The sequence below is a fragment of the Pipistrellus kuhlii genome, unplaced genomic scaffold (genome assembly GCF_014108245.1).
Source record: "Pipistrellus kuhlii isolate mPipKuh1 unplaced genomic scaffold, mPipKuh1.p scaffold_m20_p_77, whole genome shotgun sequence".
Lineage (NCBI taxonomy): Eukaryota > Metazoa > Chordata > Mammalia > Chiroptera > Vespertilionidae > Pipistrellus > Pipistrellus kuhlii.
Window position 1 is genome coordinate 292,618 of NW_023425581.1, and position 8,322 is coordinate 300,939.

Sequence of the window (8,322 nt, forward strand, 5' to 3'; positions counted from 1 at the left end):
TCAGGGGCATAAAATGGGAATGATTGATAATTCTCAGGGGGAAAGGGGTATGGAGGGTGCAGGAAGAGACTGGACAAAAATCGTGCACTTATGGATGAGGACAGTTGGAAGGAGGTAAGGGAAGATGGTGGGATGGGAACGAGGTGGAGGGGAGCTATTTGGGAGGGGGGGAGAAGAGGAACAACTGTAATAGTCTGAACAATAAAGATTTATTAAATTTTAAAAAAAAACACAAATGAAAGTACAAGAGAATTCTCCATAAGAAGAGATAAATGAAACAAATATAAGAAACTTATCTGAAACAGAGTTTAGAGTAATGATGGTAAAGATACTCAACAGATGAGAAAAAATGTAGTAACTATGAAAACAGAAATAAAGAATGACATAACAATAATAAAGACCACATTGGAAGAAAAACACAGTAGATTAGGAGAAGCTGAGGATCAGATCAGTGAATTAGAAGACAGGATTGAAAGAATCACTCAACCAGAGAACCAAAGAGAAAAAAACAATTACAAAACAGGACAGCTTAAGAGAGTTGTGAGACAAAGTGAAATGTCACAAGATTAAAGCAGGTGTGCCAGAAGAGGCAGAAAGATAGAAAGGGATAGAGAATGTGTTTGAAGAAATAATGGCAGAAAACTTCCCGAACCTGGTAAAGGAAAAAGTCACACAAGTTTAAGAGGCATAGAAGACCCCAACCAAGAAGAATCCAAATAGGCCCACACCCCCAACACATCATAATTAAATTGCCAAAAATTAAAGACAAAGAGAAAATCTTAAAGACAGCAAGAGAAAAGCAAACTGTTACCTACAAAGGAGCTCCCATAAGACTGACACCAGATTTCTCATCAGAATCGCTACAGACCAGAAGAAGTGTCATGACATTCTCAAGGCAATGAAAAGCAGGGTCTGAAACCAAGGTTACTATATCCAGCAAGGCTATCATTCAAAATAGACTGTTAAATAAAGAGCTTCATGAACAAACGAACAAAAAAGGCTAAAGGAGTTCATCACCACCAAACCAGCATTACAAAAAACGCTAAAGGGGCTGTTGTAATGAGAAGATGAAACAGAGAGAAACTTAGGCATACAGAATTAAAATGGCATATATAAGTACCTATCAATAATAACCCTAAATGTAAGTGGATTAAATGTTTCAATCAAAAGGCATAGTGTAGTTGAATGAATACAAAAACATGACTCAATTATATACTATCTACAAGAGACCCACCTCAGAACAAAAGATACACATAGGATGAGAGTAAAGGGATAGAAAAAAACATTTCCATGGTAATAGAAAAGAAAAGAAACTGGAGTAGCAATATTCACATCCAACAAAATAGACTTCAAAATGAAGGCCATCACAAGAGACAACAAAGGTCACTACGTAATACTAAAGGATCAATCCAGCAAGAGGATTTAACCCTGGTAAATAATATAGGAGAATATATATATATATATATATATATATATATATATATATATATATATTTAACTTTTAGAGGACTTTAAGGGAGATATTGACAATACAGTCATAATTGGGGACTTTAACATCTGGATGACTTCAATGGATAGATCTTCCAAACAAAACATTAACAAGGAAAAAGTGAATCTAAAGGACACACTGGATCAGATGGATTTAATTGACATTTATAGAACACTAGAGGCCCAGAACACATTTGTGCATTGGGGGAAGAGGGTGGTGGTGTCCCTCAGCCAAGCCTGCACCCTCTCCAATCTAGAACCCCTCGAGGGATGTCTGACTGCCCACTGAAATTGGGCCCAAATGGGCAGTCAGTCATCCCTCTCACAATCCAGGACTGCTGGCTTCCAACTGCTTGCCTGCCTGCCTTCCTGATTGCCCCTAACCACTTCTGCCTGCCAGCCTTATCACCGCCAAATCACTCCCATGCCAGCCTGATTGATGTCTAACTGCTCCCCTGCCAGCCCGTTTGCCCCCAACTTCCTTTCTCTGCCGGCATGGTCACCCCTAACTGCCCTCCCCTGTAGGGTTGATCACCCCCAACTGCCCTCCCTTCAGGCCTGGTGCCTCCCAACTGCACTTCCCTGCTGGCCATCTTGTGGTGACCATCTTGTGTCCACATGGGGGCAGAATCTTTGTCCATAAGGGGGCAGCTATATTGTGTGTTGGAGTGATGGTCAATCTGCATATTACTCTTTTATTAGATAGGGTAGAGGCCTTGTGTAGAGGTGGGGACCAGCTGGTTTGCCCTAACGGGTGTCCCAGATCAGGGTAGGGGTTCCCTTGGAGTGTGGGACGGCCTGGGAGAGGGGCCTGTGGTGGTTTGCAGGCCAGCCATACCCCCTGATGACCCAAGCGGAGGCCCTGGTATCTGAAATTTATTTACTTTCTTTTTTTTTTTTCTTTTTTTCATGCCTCCATCACACAGTAGTTTATTTACACTGTTGTATGTAAAATAATGGCTCCAAAACATTCACATCATAATTCCACAAACCTGTGAATATCTTCTTTTTTAAAAAAAATTTTTATTTATTAAATTATTATCTGTATACATATTTTAACATTGCCCCCCCCCTGAAATTTATTTACTTTCTACAATTGAAACTTTGTAGCCTGGAGTGGAACCAAGCTTGCAAAGCCTCCTGCTCGCTCCATGGCTGCCGCCATTTCTGTTTGGATTTATCTTCTGTAATTGAAATTTTGTATTCGCCAGGGTGTATGGAAAGCTTGGCTTCCTCCATTGCCGGGGAAACCCAAGCCTCCCTCCTGGTAGCCATCTTGGCTGGGTTTATTTGCATACTTGCTCTGATTGGCTGATGGGCGTGGCTTGTTGGTATAGTGGAGTGATGGTTAATATGCATATTACTCTTTTATTAGGTAGGATTTTACCCAAAGCTACAGAATATACATTCTTCTCAAGATCACATGACCATTCACAAAGACAGATTACACGTTAAGACAAAACAAGTCTCTATGAGTTCAAGAAGATTGAAATCATATCAAGCATCTTCTTAGATCATAGTGGAATGAAATTAGAACTCAACTACAGTAAAAACACCCAAAACGTTCAAAGACATGGAGGGTAAATATCCTGTCATTAAACAAAGAATGTGTTGCCAATGAGATCAAAAAAGAAATAAAATGTGGGGCAGCCCCGGCCATGGCAGAATGCAGGCAGGGCAGCTCATGGCCCACCCAGCATCTACCATGGGGAGCGGGGACACCAGCAGAAGTAGGGGCACCAGCATACAGACCTTGGATGATCTGAACCTTCCTAACACTCTCTCTTGGCCTGACAGACATCAGATGGTCGTCCTTCAGGGTCTACCGAATCCGGGGCCAGTAGTTCTTCAGTCCATCATCAGCTTAGACAATGCAGACTCCACTCACCAGTCCTGTGCCTGTGGGCCAGCTCTCCTGGGGCCCCGAGGGCTTGAGTAGAGACTTTGCCCCTGATGGACATAGGGCCCCCCTGAAGCCAGAGGTTCCTAAAATCCCAGAGTCTCCTATTGTTCATGAATATCAGGAATCCCAGGAAGAGCGGGCCTGAGCCATCTTCTGGGAATGCTATCTTCACAGCCTGCTGGCCATGGTGGGTCGCCAGGTCAGCTTCACCTCGCATGAGAGTGTGCTGTGACCACCGGCTTCGGAGCCACTGTCCTGGACATGGCAACTTCTGTGTATTGCAGCTGGAGACTCCAACAGGTGTGTAGGCTGAGGCACTGCTCAGAGTAGTGACATTATTGCATACACCTTCAAGCCATAAAGACATTATTGTGGGCACCTTCTGCCTTAGGCCTCGCCACAAATTCCCAGGCTTCCAGCAGTTCCAGATCTCTGGGCCTCACAGAGTTCAGAATTCCCTTGGAATTTTGAGCCAAGCTCCAAGCAACTGACTTCTTCAGATCTCCAGGGTCTAGTCAGTAAAATTCTGCAACCCCACAAGTTCTAGGTCCCATTGAAAGGAATGCTCTATCTCACAGAACTTTAAATGCCACAGAAAGTTCCTGAAGACTGCAGGTGGGGTGGGGTAGGAGAGGGGCAGCAGGAATAAAGGAAGGCAAATTGAAAAGAAAGGAAGAAAGGAAAAGAAAAGGAAGGGAAGGGGAGGGAAAAGAAGGAAAAGAAAAAAAATGCCGAGACCGGTTTGGCTCAATGGATAGAGCGTCGGCTTGGGGACTGAAGGATCCTGGGTTCGATTCCAGTCAAGGGCATGTACCTTAGTTGAGGGCATACCTCCAGTAGGGGGTGTGCAAGAGGCAGCTGATCGATGACTCTCTCTCATCGATGTTTCTAACTCTCTATCTCTCTCCCTTCTTCTCTGTACAAAATCAATAAAATATATTTTAAAAAAAGAAGAAGAAGAAGGAAAAGAAGAAAGAAAACAAAGTAAGAAAAGAGAAGAAAGAAAGAAAATACTGCATGAAAATGAACATATAACAACCCCAAATCTCTGTGACACAGCAAAAGCAGTCTTGAGAGGGAAGTTCATAGCACTACAAAGAGAACAGTGAGAAAAGCCCAAAGTAGACGGAAGGAAATAATAAAGATTAGCTCAAAAACAAGTAACATAGAGACTAAAATTTTTTCAAATCATCAATAAAACTGCCAAAACCGGTTTGGCTGTGGATAGAGCATTGACCTGCAGACTGAAAGGTCCCAGGTTCGATTTTGGTCAAGGGCATGTACCTTGGTTATGGGCACATTCCCAGTAGGGGGTGTGCAAGAGGCAGCTGATCGATGATTCTTTCTCATTGATGTTTCTAGCTCTCTATCCCTCTCTCTTCCTCTCTGTAAAATATCAATAAAATATATATATATATATATTTTAAAAATCAATAAAACCAAGAGCTGGTTCTTTGACAGGATAAACAAAACTGACTCATCAAGAAACAAAGAGAGAGGACCCAAATAAATAAAATCAGAAATGAAAGCAAAGAAGTAACCACCGACACCACAGAAAGACAAAGCATTGTAAGAAAATACTATGAACTATATGCCAACAAGCTGGACAATGTGGACAAAATGGAAAAATTCCTACAAAAATACAATCTCCCAAAACTGAATTAAGAAGAATCAAAAAATCTGAATAGGCCAATAACAACTTATGAAATAGAAGCAATAATAAAATAAAATAAAAACTCCCAACAAACAAAGGCCTAGGTCTGGATGGTTTCACAGAGGAATTTTACCAAGAGGAACACTTGTACTCCTCAAACTATTCCAAAAAAAAATCCAAGATGAAGGAACACTTCCAAACTCTTTTTATGAGGCCAGCATTATCCTAATTCCAAGATAAAGACACTACAAAGAAAGAAAAGTATAGGCCAATATCCCTGATGAACATATATACTAAAATCCTCAACAGAATTTTAGCAAATCAGATCCAGAAATATATTAAAAAGATCATACACCATGACTAAGTGGGATTTATTCCAGGGATGCAAAGCTGATACAATATTCACAAATCAACAAACATGATACATCACATAAACAAATTGAAAGTCAAAGCTCACATGATCATATAAATAGAAGAAGAAAAAGCATTTGACAAAATCTAACACTCAATTTTGATAAAAACTCTCAGCAAAGTGGGAATACAGTGATGTATCGCAACATAATAAAGGTCATATATGACAAATATACAGCCAACATCATACTCAATAGGCAAAAACTAAAACCATTCCCCCTAAAAACAGAAACAAAACAGGGATGCCCACTTTCACCACTCTTATTCAACATGAAGGTACTAGAAGTCCTAGACACAGCAATCAGACAAGAAGAAGAAATAAAAGGCATCCAAATTGGACAGGAGAAAGTAAAACTCTCATTATTTGCAGATAACATGATATTATACATAGAAAACCCTAAAGTCTCCACCAAAAATACTACTAGACTTAATAAATGAATTTGTGGCAGGGACCGGTTTGGCTCAGAGGATAGAGTGTCGGCCTGCGGACTGAAAGGTCCTGGGTTTGATTCCAGGCAAGGGCATGTACCTTGGTTGCAGGCACATCCCCAGTAGGGGGTGTGCAAGAGGCAGCTGATCGATGATTCTCTCTCATCAATGTTTCTAACTCTCTATCCCTCTCTCGTCCTCTCTGTGAAAAATCAATGAAATATATATTTTTTAAAAATAATTTAAAAAATGAATTTGTCAATGTAGCAGGATACAAAATCAACACCCAGAAATCTATGGATTTGTTGTATACCAATATTAATTTTCAAAAAGAGAAACTAAATAGACAATCCCATTTACCATTGCAACAAAAAAGTAAAATACATAAGAATAAACTTAACCAAGAAAGGAAAAGATCTGTATTCAGAAAATTACAGGATGTTGAAGAAAGACATAGAAGATATAAATAAGAGGAAGAATATACCATGTTAATGGATCGGTAGAATCAACATCATTAAAATGTCTATACTACCTAAGGCAATCCACAAATTCAATGCAATCTCTATTAAAATAACAATGGCATATTTCACAGATCTAGAACAAATACTCCAAAAATTTATATGGAACCAAAAAAAAACTGGAATAGCTGTAGCAATCTTGAAAAAGAAGAACAAAGTCAGAGGAATCAGAATACCAGATTTCAAGTTATACTACAGGGCCACTGTAATCAAAACGGCCTGATACTGGCACAGGAACAGGCATATAGATCAATGGAACAGGACAGAGACCCCAGAAATTGACTCAAGGCATTACAATCAATTAATATTTGACAAAGGAGGCAATAGCATACAATGGAGTCAAGACAGTCTCTTCAATAAATTGTGTTGAGAAAATTGGACAGACACATGCAAAAAAAAATGAAACTAGACCACAAACTTACACCATACACAAGAATAAACTTAAGCCGGGACCGGTTTAGCTCAATGGATAGAGCATCGGCTTGGGGACTGAAGGGACCCGGGTTCGATTCCGGTCAAGGGCATGTACCTTGGTTGCGGGCATATCCCCAGTAGGGAGTGTGCAAGAGGCAACTGATCGATGACTCTCTCTCATCGATGTTTCTAACTCTCTATCTCTCTCCCTTCCTCTCTGTACAAAATCAATAAAATATATTAAAAAATAAAAAATAAAGAATAAACTTAAAATGCATAAAAGACTTAAACATAAGTAGTGAAAGCATAAAAATTCTAAAAGAAACTATAGGCAGCAAAAACTTAGAAATCTCTCAAGGCAATATGTTTATGGATAATCTCGTAGGGCAAAGAAAACTAAGGAGAAAATAAACAAATGAGACTACATCAAAATAAAAAGCTCTGCCCAACAGAAGAAACCTAAAACAAAAAGGAGCCCACTGTATGGGAGAACATATTTGGCAATGATAAATCTGATAAAGGGTTAATGTCCAAAATATATAAGGAACTCATGAGAGGATCCAAGATGGCTGCTCGGGTAGACATCTAACCACAGCCGCACACAACAATTTCAATGGAATACAACTAAAATGTAGAGTGGACAACGCCCAGAGCTACAGGTAGTCGACTGACTGAAAATTCTACAACATGAAGGAAAGAGAAAAACAGAAGGAAAATCAGAGGAGCTGAAAAAAAGCCTAAGGTACGGAGACATGCTACGCGCCCGCACACACACGCGTGCGCGGAGAGGTCGCAGCCGGAGAGGAGGAGAGGGCTGGGTGCTGCCTGGCGTTCCCTAGCAGGAAGGAAATAAAACCCCCAGCCTGGGCTGAACCCCCGAACCGGCAGCACTGAGCCCCAGTTATGGGCCAGACCCTGGGGACCCAGGCTCTGGCAGGGGGAGATGGGGCTGTGAGGCGGAATCCCGGGGGAGCAGCGAAAAGCAGGGCCCCCGGAGTCGCGCGCACATTGCGCGCAGAGGACTGAATGTTGACTCTGATGTTGGATTACCCTATCCAGAAGAAACAAAGCCTCCGGTGGCGCTGAGCCTCAGTCCGAACTGCTCTGAACTCAAGCTCAAGCAGAGGGAGACGGGCCTGTGAGGTGGAGTCCTGGGAGAACGGTGAAAGGCCGAGCCCCCAGAGTCGCCCACATTGCTTGCAAGGGAAGGAATGTTGACTCTGATGCGGGATTGCCCTGGAGGGAAGGAAACAGGAGCCCCGGCCTTGTTGGGCCTCAGCTTCGACTGCTCTTAACCCTAGTCTAGGCCAGACCCTGGGGACCCAGGCTCAGGCAGGGGAAGACGGGGCTGTGAGGCGGAATCCCAGGGGAGCGGCGAAAAGAGGAGCCCCCAGAGTCGCGCACACTGCGTGCAGAGGACAGTCTATTGACTCTGATCCTAGACTCCCCTAGCGGGAAGAAGAAAAAAAGCTCCAGACTGGAGGAACGCGACCAGGAGCAGGAGC

At 42.0% G+C, this 8,322-nt stretch overlaps 1 pseudogene; it reads left to right on the plus strand.

The window, feature by feature from the left end:
• The first annotated feature begins 3,206 nt into the window (after positions 1-3,206).
• LOC118710556 lies at positions 3,207-3,928 on the plus strand (annotated as a pseudogene).
• The last annotated feature ends 4,394 nt before the right edge of the window (positions 3,929-8,322 follow it).